The 15,345-nt window shown below is 50.3% G+C and overlaps 1 protein-coding gene across 1 annotated transcript in view; it reads left to right on the plus strand.

Moving 5' to 3' along the window:
- Positions 1–648: 648 nt before the first annotated feature.
- The window catches only part of DRD2 (dopamine receptor D2), a 28,855-nt gene continuing 14,158 nt past the window's right edge, over positions 649–15,345 (plus strand). Inside the window, 1 exon segment of the mRNA XM_032709719.1 lies at positions 649–1,179. The gene's annotated coding sequence lies outside the window, so the exon portion shown is untranslated.

Genomic DNA, 15,345 nt, shown 5'->3' on the forward strand with positions numbered 1-15,345 from the left:
AATCTTGGAGCTCGGAGGGTGCCCGGCGCTCCAGGGCCATGTAGAGCATCCCTAGCAGAATATCCCGGGATCAGCATCCCTGGCAGGGCATCCCGGGAGCAGCATCCCGGGAGGAGCATCCCTAGCAGAGCATCCCTGGCACTGCATCCCGGGAGGAGCATCCCTAGCAGAGCATCCCGGGAGGAGCATCCCGGGAGCAGCATCCCTAGCAGAGCATCCCTGGCACTGCATCCCGGGAGCAGCATCCCTAGCAGAGCATCCCGGGATCAGCATCCCTGGCAGGGCATCCCGGGAGGAGCATCCCGGGAGCAGCATCCCTGGCAGAGCATCCCGGGAGGAGCATCCCGGGAGCAGCATCCCTGGCAGAGCATCCCGGGAGGAGCATCCCCGGCGCTCACCTGGCAGTGCGTGGGCAGGGCAGGGCAGGGCGGCCGGGCGGGGAAGGGCTCGTTGCCCCCGCGAGTCCCTGGCCGTGGGAGCCGCTCCCTCCTGTCCCCGCGGCCCCTCGGAGCCCCCCCGGGACCCGGCGCTGTCCCGCTCCCGGTGCTGGAGCCGGTCCCGCGTTCCCGGCGCTGGAGCCGCCCGTCCCCGCCCGCGGGAGCCGGAGGGATCCGGGGGAGGAAACTTGGCCCCCTCCCCTCCCTTCCCCTCCCCTCCCTCCCAGCATCAGGCGAGGCAGAGAGGGAAGCGCTGCGGGAATTTCGCAGCCCGCGGGCGGCCGAGGGAGCTGGAGTGGGAACAGGTTGTCGGGATCGCGCCGCGGGAGGAAGGGGCGGCTCCGAGCGCCGGCTCAGCCAAGTCTGGGCTCCGGGAGACGGAGACGGAGCTGCTGCTGCTCCAGCCGGCGATGCGCTGAGCGAGATGGACAGCGCTTCCCTGCCGAGATCGCCTCTTCCCGGGAAGCTGAGCCGCTTCCCGAGCTCCTGAAGTTCCAGCGGTCGCCAGCTCAGCCTGGGGTTACACAAGTTCCACCCGCACCGGTCCCGGCTGGCGGGGATCAGGCAGGTGATTCTTTCTCTTTTTTTGCTCCTCTGCTCGTGCGTGAACGCCGAACGCCAAAAAGTCTGCTCGAAGGCCCTGGAGAGCTTGGGAAAAGCCACGGTGGAGAGTTGTGGTGTTTTGGATATATTTGGCACGAAGTGCTCACACCTCTGCTCGAGGGATTCGTATGGCTTGAAGGTAAGAGATACCTGACGATGCTTTTCCTCGAGAAATACAAATGTTGTGAATAAGGGAATACAGAGAGTGTGTTCACAGAGCTGCTGTGATCACCACTGCCTAGAGATGTAAATAAAGACAGGAGAAAAAGGAAAATATTTGTCATTGTACCAAAAGACCCATTAAGCTGTTCTCTTCTCCAACAGAATAGGTGAGAGTTTTCAAATTGAAAAAGTCAGGCTGCCTTATTTCTTCATCTAAACCACTCACTGCAAGCCCATAAACAGTTGTTATTGTATGCTAAAGAGGCATTTAGAGTTGCTAAGAAGCTGGGTTCATTTTTAGAAGTTTGATGCTTAACACTGCTCTCACACAGACACAATGGAAGGAGAGTGACAGGCAGGGCTGTAGGAGGAGGATGTGTAGAGAGGATATAATGTAGGTACATTCCATTTCCCCGGGGAAGAAGACTGTTCAGTCAAACTGTTTGAGGGAAAACACTCCTTTTTCTCGTACGGCATTCAATTTTTCACACATGGTAAAGGAAAACTCGTGTCCCTTCAGATTTCCTTCTCAGTGCCACCCCTGAACAGCCTTTCCTGCTGAAGGGGGGGGAGATCTGTCACCTTTTCCCAAAGAAGCCCTGGAAGGAACCCTTTTAGAAATATCCTCTGAACTGTTGCAAGCAGATTTTGTGTAGGGTTTACAGTCACCTTTGTGGCACGAGGGACACCTGAACCCTTCCTGTTTGTATATTAATATTCTTTTCCATTGCCCTCCAGTTCTAAGTTTTACCCAGCTTTTTGAAAGCAGTGAAAAGCGGGGCTTTAGGGCAGGGAATCAGGCACTAGGGTGGCACTGGGCCCTAATCAGTGCTGGAGGGTTTTTGGTCCAGGTTGTTGTCTGTGGGTTGTCTCTGCACAGAAAACACATCCTCACCTCATTCCCAAGTCTCTCTCTCAGCCCGACTTTCCCACATGCAAAACGTGGAGCCCCAGAGCTCCCAGGAACACGAATCCCTGTTCTTCGAGTGGAGCTCACAGGAAAAATGAAAGATAGCTGGGTTGTTTCATAACTAACCAGCCACAAGGTTACAATATAACTGGTCAAAGGGATTACAGTTCACCTCTGAGTAGCGTGGGTTGGATTTCCTGTGTGTTCCCTGTTCCGTGGGATTGCTGTTCTCTGAACACACAGTGGTGTCAGGGATTCACAATCCTGTGCCTGTGGGTTTTTATCTCTCTCAAAGTAAAAGTCCATTAATTGTTTGTAGCAATCTAGAAAAAAACCAACCTCTTGACAATACCTCTGACTCCTTCAAAGAAGTGTACAGAGCGCTGTACTTGTTATTTTTTTCCCCACTGAACTTCTTTTCCATGCTGAGGAAATTCTGTGACATTCAAACCTTTCTTCTTTACTTCTGAACAGAGTTTTTGTAAAAGCACTTTCCACTGATTTGTGCACCATGTGGTTACCTTTTCCTTGCATGGAGGGTGTATGGCATGACAGGGAAAAATGCTGGAGAACGAAGTGCAGGCTTCAAATCTCCTGGGGCTGTTTGAACTCACGAAGGTGTGAGTTTGGGGCCTGCCCTCCCCTTTAATGTTTCTGGAAACAGCTCCAGAGCAGGTGTGTGCCATGGGTTAAGTGAGTTGCCTTGCACAATGTGCCACCTTGCAGGAAACACCCCCCAGAAGCATTTGTTTCCCGCAGGTACATGTGTGTAAATCCAGTGTGTCACATCTGCCCTGGGTTTATCTGTGTGTGTGGCTTCCCCGGGCACACAGGCACCGAGGTGGCAGGTGAGTGAGGAGGAGGTTCAGGCTGGCACTCTGTGAGAGTTTCAGACTTCAGAGAGAAGCTGGTGACCCCTCGGGAGCCTGTGAACACTCAGTGTGGGGTGTGCTGCAGGTGCCATGGGTTGTACCCACACCCTGACAGCCTCTCCCTGGGGCATTTTGCTTCTGTGCCACTCTCACCCTCTGGATTTGGGTGAGATGAGTGGTCATCCAGTGTCCCTCCCTCGTGCCCACCCTGACACTGCTGCACTGAGGGGTTCCATCCCCCCCAGCCTGCCATGCCAAGGTGATTTCTCGTGCCCTGCTCCCCGAGGGGAGGCACAGCTGGGCATCCCTGGCTCTCCAGCCCTGCCTGTGTGCAGGGACTCACAGATTGCACTCCAGCCTCCTCCAGCTTGGCTGGAGTGTGAGACACCTGCCTGGCAGAAATACTCAGCTCTTCCTCTAATGGCACTTCATTGCTGGTTCAGTGTGTTCCCCCCACCCTCCCTTGGGCTGTGCCACTGTCAGCAAAGGCTCCAGGCACTGGGCAGGGGTAACACAGGTTACAAACCTGCTGGGAAATGCAGCTGGAACACAACAGCCCCTGGCTGAAGGGTCTGCACAGACCAGTGAGGACCTGTGACTAAGCTATTCCCCCTCAGTGACTCAGGCTTAGCACAAAAAGTACGATTCCCTGGGTGTTCTTCTCCTAAAATCCTCCTTTGTGTTAAATCAGCAAATCTCCACCCTCCTATCCTCTGTTTCACTAAAACTTTGGAATTCAAAATCAAGCTTATAGAATCACAGAGTATCCTGAGCTGGAAGGGACCCACAAGGTCCATCCAGTCCAACCCCTGACCCTGCACAGACACCCCAACAGTCCCACCATGTCCCTCAGAGCATTGTCCAAACCCTCCTGGAGCTCTGGCAGCCTTGGGGCTGTGCCCACTGCCCTGGGGAGCCTGGTCAGTGCCCAACCAGCCTCTGGGGGAAGAACCTTTCCCTGAGATCCATCCTGACCCTCCCTGACACAGCTCCAGCCGTTCCCTGGGTCCTGTCCCTGGTCACAGAGAGCAGAGATTGGAAGTTTTAATCCCCTGGCACAGAGAAAGTTCTGCCCCGTGTAACAACCACATCACCCTGGGACTGTAAAACCCTCTATGGCCAGGTATGGACTCACTCACCCCAGGCTCTGTCACCCTTGGAATGAGAAATACATGGGATTGTTCTCTGAGGCTACCTCAAAACCACAGGGAGTATTTGGATGGAAACAAAAAACAAGCTTCCTCCAGAAGAAAGCAGGATTCCACATTACTTAGAAAAACTTTGGGCACTTCTTTCCACCGTGTGAAAGAGGCTGTGGAATGAGCTCCTAAGCCCTGAGTTCTGTCCCTGCAGAGCATTTGCTCACTTGTCTTTAGCACCTCTGTGCTGGACATACCCTTTTACTCACCAGCAATATTCTGGAACAAACATTACACACAAAATCTCTGAAACAACAACAAGAAAACCCTTTGAAAAATACTTCTCTCCAAATGCACAAGGTTTTGTAGCTCTTCAGCTATGAGTGAGATGGATTTGGCTCAGGCCCCTTAAATCCTTTCATCATAACTCATTTTCAGTTTCTCCCTCTGGGCACAAATTCCCTGGGAACACTGAGGGAATCTGGAGCTGAGTGTTGGCCTTCCCACATGCCCAGAGCTGAGATCCCAGTGCCAGCAGATGCAGGACAGGGAGTATGTCCACATTCAGCTGTAAAGCTTCTGGCCACGGGCTGGCTGGATGCAAAACATTCCCAAAGTGACCCGGGTTCAAGGAGACAGTAGGGAATTTCAATTCCCAGGGAAAGAATTCCAGTGATGGTTAATAAATGCATAGAAACCACCCTGGCACAGTGAACAGTTGGATGATGGGAGATTATTTGCAAGAATATCACCCATATTGCTCCATTTTTACACTCTTGCCCAGGCAGTGGCTCTTGGACACTGGTGGATAAAAGGCACCAGACTTTGCCTGACCCCTCAGGGTTAGTCCTTAAAGGCTACAGGGGAACATACAGGGGGATCACTGTTAAAATGTGCTAAGGTCTGGAATACAGGGAGGAAAGGTTTTGAAAGACTTGTCTGGGATCAAACTTCACTGTATTTACCAAATAAAAACTTCCAGTAACTCTGTTTGCTTTGGCCAACTCCTGGGGAGCAGAGACTGCTCTGTTCGTGCCAGGGCACTGCTAAAAGGCTCTTTGGGAAAGGGGGGAGGCAATTGTTTTAAGTCCTGTCAGATGCATCATCCCTTGTGCTGTTACAAAACCAGCCTATATTCAATCTGAAATGATTGCTAATAACTATTAACTCCTCTACCAATTGTTCCACTTCAATCATGTTTTCTCTTGCTGTCCTTCACCTGGATATTTTTAGCATTATAATTTATTTTCTTTTTAAGATGTGACTATGTGTTCAGTTGCTGCTTCTCTGTACATCCCTCCCAATTATCCTGGTGGGTATTTTTCTCTCAATCCCCCAGAATGGGTTTATTTCTGGTTTACTCTTCCTGTTGGTTTCCATGTGGTTATGTGGGAGGCTGTACTTTCTTTATCAAAGCAGAGAGCCATGATTAGTCCATTCAGAAAATGTAAATGCAGCCTTATGTGTTCTGTGGAGCTGGGGAAAGAGAGACTGTGAGGAGCAATAAATCTGGCACTAATGGCACACAGCACTGAGCCCTGCAGGTTGGCCTGGCTGAGCTCAGTGATGGCCACACTTCACATTTCTAGTGGAGCTAATAAACACTCAGAGCCCTGTGCTGCTGCCTGGGAGAGCTAATCCCAGTGCCAGGCAGTCCTGCTGAACTCAGGGAAATCTCTGCCATTCACTGGGATTTGTGGCTCCTTTCTCCACGTGTTCCATCATTTATCCAAATTTCAGGCTCTGTACCCTCAGCTGTTCCTGCTGAGATGTCCCAGGATCTGCAAGCACTTACTAGTTGATAAATACATATATTTGATTTTGCTCCCTGCTTCAGGTTGGCCAACTGCTAACGCTGGGGATGGATCAGCACAATCAACACTATTGAGGATGCTCTGTGCAATCTGCAGCTTTAGAGAGAAATGAACTCTCACCAGCAGCTCAGGTTTTTCAATCATCTCCCCTCAATGCTGCAGCTGAGACACTGGATCAGACAACTTGGAGCTATTACCTAAAATATAGCACCTTGCAAATACTCGCTAAACTGAATCCTATTTTGATGTCCTCAGGCAATCTGGAGCCTCAGCAAATTAGGATTCTGTTTGCAGCAGGCCCTCCCTGACCCCCAGCACCTCTGTGCCTGCACATTCAGACTTTTGCATATTTGTATGGCAGTCAAGAAAAAAATGTGATTACCTATGGATTACAGAGGTCTGGAGAGTTGGATTTCCAACCTTTTAATCTGTTTTCTCTGGTGACCACGCCAGGGAAGAACCCCTTTGAGTTACAGCCTCATCTGTGTGCTTGGGAACCCAGTTCAGAGGGGACAGGACACCCCCAGACACCCCACCACCACCCTGGTGGCCTCGAGACATTTACACTCAGATTTAGGAGGTGAATTTTAGTCCCTCGTGTTCGAAAAGCTACAATTTATTCATTTAAAAAAAGCACTAAAAATAGAAACAACACCCATCCTCTCCCCCTCACATAGTATATCACTGAACAGAAGGAATCACCCATGTCCCAGTACATGAGTCACTCCTCGCCCCCAGGAGTTATGGACACTCTACAAATGTGACTAGTAAATAGTAGGTATAGTAACTACTACAGGAATACTCCAGCCCACCATGACTGGATGGTCTGGACATGTGTAAGCTCCTTATTTGCACTTTCTGAGTGGCAAGCAGACTGTAAGAATTAGGGAGGGTGTTCATTATCCTGCTAACCAGGGACTCAAAAGTCAACGCCAGAACCTCCACATGAGGAGAGCCTAAATATCCTTATACTGGGGTTATTTTCAATTCTAAGGCAGGTGTCCCAAGCTGGTTGTGATCAGGGCTGGGCCCTCCCAGGTCTCTGCCAGGATAACCTGTCCTGGCCCTGCCTGTCCCACTGTCCCAGGAGAGGCTGTGCCCACTGTGCCCAGGGTTTGGGTTAAGGGCACGGGGGAGGAGCCAGTGATGGCTCTGCAGACACGGTGGCACTCAGGGAACCCACAGTGCCATATTCTGGTCCCCCCATCCCAGTGTTGGTCCTGCAGAGCTGGAGGAACCAGGGCTGGCTGAAAACTCCAGAACTCATCCCCACTGCCAGCACAAACCAAATCAGTCTTTTCCAGAAATGCAGCTGCTTGTCTCACACGTTTTTTCTTTCCTTCCCCCCCTCCTCCCCCGACCCAAATTCAATGATCTCTTGCTAACACATTTTGTTCAGCTGCAAACACTCTGGGCCCAGAGCTGCTGACAGAGGTTAATGTTCCCAGACAGGAGATCGTTTCTGTCACAGGCATTTTACCATCCCCTCCTTCCACACCACTGGCCAAGTCCAAACATTCCTTCTAGAGTATAAACGTGCATTTCCTTTGGAAGGTGTTTTACTAATGAAGGAGAAATCCATGTGCAATTATTCATTATTATGTAGGAGGATGTTTGTCTACATCTGATGTTGCAGTTGCCTTTGTCATCCTTTCCAAGTGTTATTTTTATTTATCTAGAGATTTATTTTTTTTTTTCCCTCTCAGTGTGAAGGAAGAATCAATTAGGAATTACAACCCCAAGAGCAAATGGCAAGAAGGGATAATATTAAGTTAAGATTCTTTGGGGCTGCATTTTGCAGTTCAGTTTATCACTGAATTTCTGGTTCAGGAGCCTCACTGTCCACCCACCAAACCTTAGAGTAAGAGACGTTGTAGAGACAATCAACCTGAACAAAAAAAAGATTAAAAAAAATAATAAGCAAAGAAACAATAAAGCAAAGCAATTACTTAAATCTGTGCAGAAGATAGTTCATAAATTGTACATGTCATCAGCATTCACTGTTCCCACAAAGACTCCATTCCAAAACCTTAATGCGTGATGTGACAACACAGTGACCAATAAGAGTGTGTCTGATTTCTGCTGGGAGTGAAAACTCAAAGTTCCAGGCAGCAACGCAGGCCCTGATTACAGAACAAATCACATCTCTTACAGGCAGTGATTTGGTTTCTTTTTCCTGCGAGAGAGCACAGGCTCGAGGAGGGACCTGTGCCTGCGGGTGAGCACGTAAAGGAGAACCTTTATTGTATTGTCGTGCCTGCAGGAGGCTTTTCTCGGACTTCTGTGCTTGTTCACCTTTAGCAAGTCAGGCACCCGTGTCCAGATCTGCACACTTGCTTTTAGTCTCCTGCACCCCACTGATTGATGTTGCTGATGAATAAACAGCCCTGAAGACAGCACTGGGGTCAGTCCTGCCTCAGCTTCCACAGTACCCTAATTAAAAACATTAGTGCTCCTTGCTGCACCGACAGAGGATCTGGTGCCTGCAGACCAGGGGGAATAGTCTGGCTTTGTGGAGCCCCGGTGATGACTCTGGGCTGGGATCTGCTTGGCTTTCAGGGAGCGGAGCCTTCCCGGGGCCGGCTTGGACTGCAAACGACTTTATTTTGTACACAAAGGAGCTCTGTATACAGACTTTGTGTACCAACACTGCCCAGCAGGCTGGGGCTCTGCTGACAGTGTGAAAGTCAAGCAAAGCTCAGTGAGGGAGCTGAGTGTGTGCCCTGATCCCAGGGCAGGACAGAAATCCCTCCCATCCTTCCAACCGGAACATCTGGGCACGGAGCCCTTTGAAAAACCTTTTCCCTGGCTGGGGGTTGTCAGTGATGCTACCAACAAATCATGTGGAGTGTAAGGGGACCAGAGATGTCATTTAAGGTTTCTTTGGGCAGAATCAGCCCAAAGACATCGATCTGGCAGCAGGCTGGAGACCTGGGAGCCCTCTCTGCTCTTGGGCTGGGATCCACCACGTGTGCTGTAGTTAGACTACAGAATGCTAATGAGTGAATTTAATGAAGGCCTGTGGGAGAAGTTCAGCTTAGTGCCTTCTGCCTGGCGAAAACAGGCAGGACAGATTAAAACCTTAAAGCACTTTCCTAATGTCTGAGCTCAGGGATGGGCAAAACAGCCCTGAAAATCTCTGGAGAACGATGCGGTACCACATGGATGGAAGTGAACCCTCAGGTTGTCACTGAACATGGGAGGACTTAAAACGTAGTTTAAGACCCCTCTGCTCTTAGGGAGTTTGGTTGGCACCAACCAAACAGCTCAAAGGCCAGACAGAGAAAAAATATATCCCTAAATGCACAGAGAAAACCACAGTGCGACCACATGAAAGCAGGAAAAAACCCCTGAAATCACTCAGCTGGTGAAGGGTTCCAGAAGGAACAACCAGAACCAGGTGGCCAGCATAGAAAGTTGAGGAGCTCAACTTATGAAAGCAAGTGAGAACGCTCAGTTCTTTGGACATTTGCAAATCCTGCCCTCAAACGCTGGCAGGAGGAAGGGCAGCTCCTCTTCCTCCCCTCTGCCTCCATCAGGGGCACATCAGGGCAACGGCTGGGGAGCTGTGGGAATGCTGGGAGCACAGCAGCTGGATCTCTGGGGCAGGAGCAGGGGGAACACTTGACTCCCGTGATCCAGGGAGGGCTGTGCTGGTGAGTCAGGCAGGGCTGGGGTTCTGTGATCCCAGATGACACCCCGTGTCACTTTGCATCTCTCATGAGCTCAGACAAAAGGCTGGGGGGAAGACATGCCTGGCTCCTTCCGAGTCTGCTTCCCTGCTGGATGTTCCAAGGGGAAGTGACTGCCTTCCTTCCCCAGGGAAAAGGGGGGGGTGAGCCAGGAGTCACAGCACCAGCACCATGGGGGTGGGGGGGACATGCATTCCAGGCTCTGGAATGTGAATGACAGCAGGAAATGGTCCTGTCAGGGTTTCCAATAGCTCCCTGCAAGCTCACTCTCTGTAAATTTAAAATCTTCCTAAAAATAATGTTAAAAATTAGTTCTCTGGCATTCCCAGGAGCGAGTTTATTGAAATATTGCACCTGGCTCTTGCTCTCTCTCATGTCTGCTGGAACATATATGCTGCCTGTGCTATGCCAGCTGAGGGCCAAATCCATGGGAACTCATGGCAGAACTCCCACTGGGGAGAAAATCGTGCCCAGGAGCAACAGCTCTTCCAAGAACATGAGCCTTTGGATCAAAACAAGCCCAGTAAATAAGGCTTTCCTGCAGAGGGGAATTTGTGCCTCCATGGGTTGTGGTAATGGGACAGAGAGGGGATGTGATGATGGAGCAGCATGGGAAATGGAGAGAGACAGACCAGGACGGAACCACATATTGCAGATGGAAGAGGTAATGGACTGTCTCTGTGTCTGGGAGCCTTCAAGAAGGTTCAGAGCAAGGAGCTCAGGCAAACACTTGTCCTGAATGGCCACGGGCAGAGCAGGGACTCTCCAAGTCCTTCCAGCACTGTGCCACGACAGCAGAATGCTGATTTCCAGGAGCTGCTGATCCAGCACAATTCCTGCCTGGCTGAGCACCCAGTCTGGGGGAGGAGATGTGACAGGACAGGGCCAGGGAGCTGAGGATGCCCTTCACAGCTCCCATCCCGCTGGCAGGGATGGCAGAGGTGGCTGTTGGAAGCCAGGATTTGAGCTGAGAGGTTGAGCGATTTAGGCCCGGGAATTAAATGATTAAAGATGGTTGGGATCTGAAAGTGAGGAGCATGGAGCCTCCTCTGTGGCTGCAGCCTGGATCTCAGCCCCCGCTCCCGAGGGACAGGGCCAGTCATCATTTATCATTAAGTCATTTAATTCATTTAATTCATTTCATGCTTTCCTGAAGTTTTTGGATGCAGGGCAGTGGCACTGGGAGCGAGGGGGAGTAACGTGGGTGCTGTGCTGGTTCAAGGGCACTTCATGGCAAACACCAGTCACGGGTGGTTTGGGGCAAACTCCCCCAGAGGAGGGAGGGGGAGAGGGGGGAAGGAAAGGGGAAAGAGAACCCTCCTCTGGAACTCCTCTTCTGGCCAACATTCTTGCAAACAAGCTCAGGGGTAGGAGTGGCAGTGAAAAGAGCAGATGTTCACTGAGTGTTGGATGGCAGAAGGGGAGGGCAAATATTTGATCGCTTCAATCTGAATTATTATTTACTTTTAATAAAGTGTGGCTGAAGGACTCAGAGCTAAAGTATCCTTGTGCTGGGTGCTGCATAAACACGGGAAGCCTCAATGGAGGGGGGGAAAAAGGTTCATTCAACTCAGGAATTAACACAGTACATTTCTGCAATTAAATTGTTGCACACCTCAAATGCCAAGAACCAAAACCTACAGTGAACATTAAACAGATAAAACCAAATACTAAAAAAAAAAATAAATAAAAAAAATCCTTAAACATTTGTCACATTTTAACCAGTACTTGAAAGTAAATATTTTGCTCAAATTTCAGCCAGTTCTGTACAACTAAAGGGGGAGGGGAAGTGAAGAGATTCATGTTTTCAGTTCCTCAAAAATCATAAATTTTCTCTGCGACTGATTAAAGGTTATTTGCAGGCACTGGTGGATGATCTCAAGCACAGAACAAATTCTAAGGGAATATAGATCACCAGTATTCACGAAGCTGGGAATTTATTAGATTAATCAGAGGCTCAGAGCTAGTCACGGAGATCTGGCATTAGGATACAGATAAAAAAATTAAGAAAAAAAATGGCATTTGTACAGAACAGGATGTTGGGTCTGTAGTAATGCAATATTTAATAAGAACCAATATCTTCTGGGCAGAAGAGCTGTCTCTGACAGTGACCATCCATATGTGAGAACACAGGGAAGAAATCAATTCTTCCCCCTTAACCACTGAATATCAAGACGTGTCCAATATTTCTGGCTGGGTGTTCAAAGTGGAAGGCACACACAGCCAGAAGTGATTAAAAAACCCCTTTTCTGCCCATCCTTTCACGTGGGCTGTGCCTGGAGCAGCTCCAGCAGCAGAACTCCTCCTCTGCCAGACATTCTGAGGATTCAAGCCTGCCCTGTACCCACATACCCTTCAGGAGTAAGAAGGACCTGTGGCTAAAGACCCTAAAGTTCATCCAGTTCCACCCCTGCCATGGGCAGGGACACCTTCCATACACCAGGCAGCTCCAACCTGGCCTTGGGCACTTCCAGGGATGGGGCAGCCACAACAAACTATTCTGTATTTTTAAGGTTTTTTTTTTCTCATTCTGCCATGAGATGTTTTAGCAGGTTTGAAATCCTGATAGAGCCTAAAAAAGCTCATTCATCAAACAAACAAACCAACAAACCAACCAAACAACAATAAACCAGCCCACTACAACCCTGCCATGCCAAAGTTACTGGTTTTGACTGTTGAACATATTGGAATGAGGAAATGCTAAAATTGGAAGAATTCCAAGTAATTTCTGATGAATCAGATGGTGAGTAAAGGCAAGGCTTCTTTAAAAACCAAATCTGCTTTTTATTAGCAGAAAGTCAAGGTAAAGCAAATTAAAGCCGTATTTCTCACCTCTAGGGAAGATACACTGAGTTCTTCCCTTCCACGAGGGCTTGCAAAGAAACCTGGCAAGCCTTGACTGAAGGGTGAGACTTTCAGAGGATGTGAAAGCAGGAGGGAGTTAATTCCCAGAGAAATCCAGCCTTGGAACATCCTTCTCCGAATGGTCCAGCCTGGATTCCAGTGGGGAGGGCAGCAGCACACTCTGCTCCCTCTGTGCCACTCGTGCTGTTCCACAGCAGTGCTGGGAACGTTCTGGTCCTTCCCAGGGACGATGGACAACTGCTCTGGGAACAGGGAGAACTTCCCCCCTTTCCTCCCTGCGACGCAAATTCCAACTCAGGCAGAAATTGTCGGTATCACAGGGAAAGAGGGATGATAAAAGCACCAACAGCACAGGTGGGGAACTGAGAAATCTTGGAGTCAAAAGCCTCAGGGCATCTGTGTTAAACCCAGGGCTCAGCCTCGAGGTTCTGGGGTCACGAGGCAACGATATCATCCTGTCACCCCTTCCCAGAGCCAGGAAACCCCTCTGACCCCAGGGACAGGAGCTCAGGAGTGTCCCTGCACCCCCTGTCCCCGTGCTGCTGCTGGGGAAGGGGGTGAATCACATCCCAGAGTCAGTGCAGGGAGCTCTGAACGAGGTCATTACTGAGCAGGAAAGGGCTGTGAGCAGAAAATATTGTGGCATCAGCAAGAGCAGCTCAAGTGGGTGGCTCAGAGGGGTGGCAGGGGTGTGTTACCCACAGAGCCCCTGCTAACAGCTCTGCTGAGCATGAACAGGAGGAAATGCTGGGATGAGGGGCTTTGCAACACGCTCTGGGGGGACATGAGAACACTCCCCAGTTACAGGATCCAATGAGATACTGTGCAAGAGCAAGGGAAGTGCAGGAATGTTTCTGAATCCGAAGGGAGCAATAAACTGGTTAATATGACTTGCACTTGGATAGCAAAGGATCTGGAGAATGGGAGCCAGGAGGAAGGCAGGAGAGGAGGAAGCTTTTCAAGAGGCCCTTGGAAGGAGCTGATGGGCAGAGCTGTGGGACTGGACACGAAGGTTGCACAGTGTTGAAATGAGAATTCAGCCCCCCCAAAAACCTCAGTCTGGTCAGGACTTTTGTCTCGAGCTCTGTCCCTCTGGGTGCAGAGGTGGCCAAACCTCCTGCTGCTGTAATCCCCTGGTTACCAGAGATTTCCCACTGACAGAACCCCAGGAGCCTGGAAAGCTGAGTTGTGCCAGTTCTGCCTCCTGACAGCCACAGTGAGAGCTGGGAGCTGCCTCAGGTGTAATTACTGCCAGGCCCTCGTCAGTCAGGGCTGTCACAGCCCTGCTCCATTTGCATGTACAGCTCAGTGCCTGGGGGAGTCGGGTTTATTTAAAGCCACCAGGACTTTGCAGGGTGGGTTCTGGATCAGCTGCTCCTGGAGAGTCAGAGGCCAGGGCAGGGGGGTGGGATTTTTCACCAGGTCAAGACAGAATGTACACATTTCCCTAATCCCTGACCTTTCCTCCTTCTCCTTCCCCATATCTGCAGACACTGTGCCCTGTGCAGAACCAGATGGGAAAGGGTTCTCACTCACTGCTGGCTGTTACACACCTTCCTTGCTCTCCAGGGAACCACAACCAGGAATTCACAGCCTGGATTAACAATTCTGGGCTTACATGCAAAAAAAAAAGTAGTGAAACTACACCAGAAGGTGCTTTTCTTTGCACAAAGCTCCTGAACAGGGAAACAAAACAGCTCCTCAAACACACTTCCCCCTTTTCCTTCTCTTCCACCTCCTCCCTGCTCCAAAAGGAGATGTTATTTCCCTCAATTGGAACGTCTCTGTTGCATTCTCAGAGGAGCCCAGTAAACAGCATCAAGAAGCATCTTCAGGACAGAAGGGATGTCAGTTTGACAGCTTTCCTATGGCCCATTGATTCCAAAATTTCAGAGGAAAATGACAGCACTGTGCTGTGCACATCTCACTTAGACATTGATTTCTGTGAAACAGAGAAGCCTTTGGAGAAAATCTGTCTCTGAGCCCCCTTCTCACACAGTCCTGGGCAGGACTCAGGGACTGGTGGGTACCCCTGGCTAGCAGCACTCAGCAGGAAATATCAATCTGGCAAGAACTGCAAGCAAAATCCCTTGGGAAAGGGAGGAAGAGTCTGTTGTGAGGCTGCTGTGGAAGCTCTGCCATCGGGTGTTGGCACTGGTGGCTTTTGCTGCTCTTTCCCTGTTGGTGCACATCAAGTTCAGCCCCAAGCCAAGCAGTGTGATTGTGTCTGGAGCCCATAGGAAAGCTTGGCCCGTGAAAATTCACCCTGAACTCCAGATTTCATGTTAAATTTGTTATGTCTGGGGCAAAACCCGAGGGAATTCCGTAGTGTTTCATGCAGAAGCAAAGGCTGACTGTGTGTTTTGGCAGCCAGGGCCAGATTAGCTCTGAAAGGCCACAAATCCTTCCCAAACAGAAACCAGATGCTGCAGTGACACGAGTCACAGGGTGTGACACTCGCTCAGGATCAGGCCTGGGAGTATTTCATGCCTGAGGGTGTTTGCAAGCAGAGTAAAAACCAAAAGGAGTGTGACACCTTTGCTATTTCTGAGAGAAAAAATCCAGCTGAATCGGGGCATCTCTGACCAGGCACAGAACCAAGAGCAGAGGCAGGGCCAGGCTGCTGCTCACACACAGCTGAGCTGTGGGTAAGAGCTTCTGCTGGAGCTTCTCACCCTCCACTTCCCTGCCTCTGGATGAGAGAGCAAACTCTGCTTCTGGAATACACACTTCACGTTTCAGACCTCGCCAGAGAGACAAACGGGTTTGTTGCTGCCAGTTGTGAACATCCCACGTTTGCCAGGGGGATCTCGGGCTTGTTTGCCACAAATGCAATCAGATGATCAATCAG

This window comes from Chiroxiphia lanceolata, chromosome 23 (assembly GCF_009829145.1).
Source record: "Chiroxiphia lanceolata isolate bChiLan1 chromosome 23, bChiLan1.pri, whole genome shotgun sequence".
NCBI classification, from domain to species: Eukaryota; Metazoa; Chordata; class Aves; order Passeriformes; family Pipridae; genus Chiroxiphia; species Chiroxiphia lanceolata.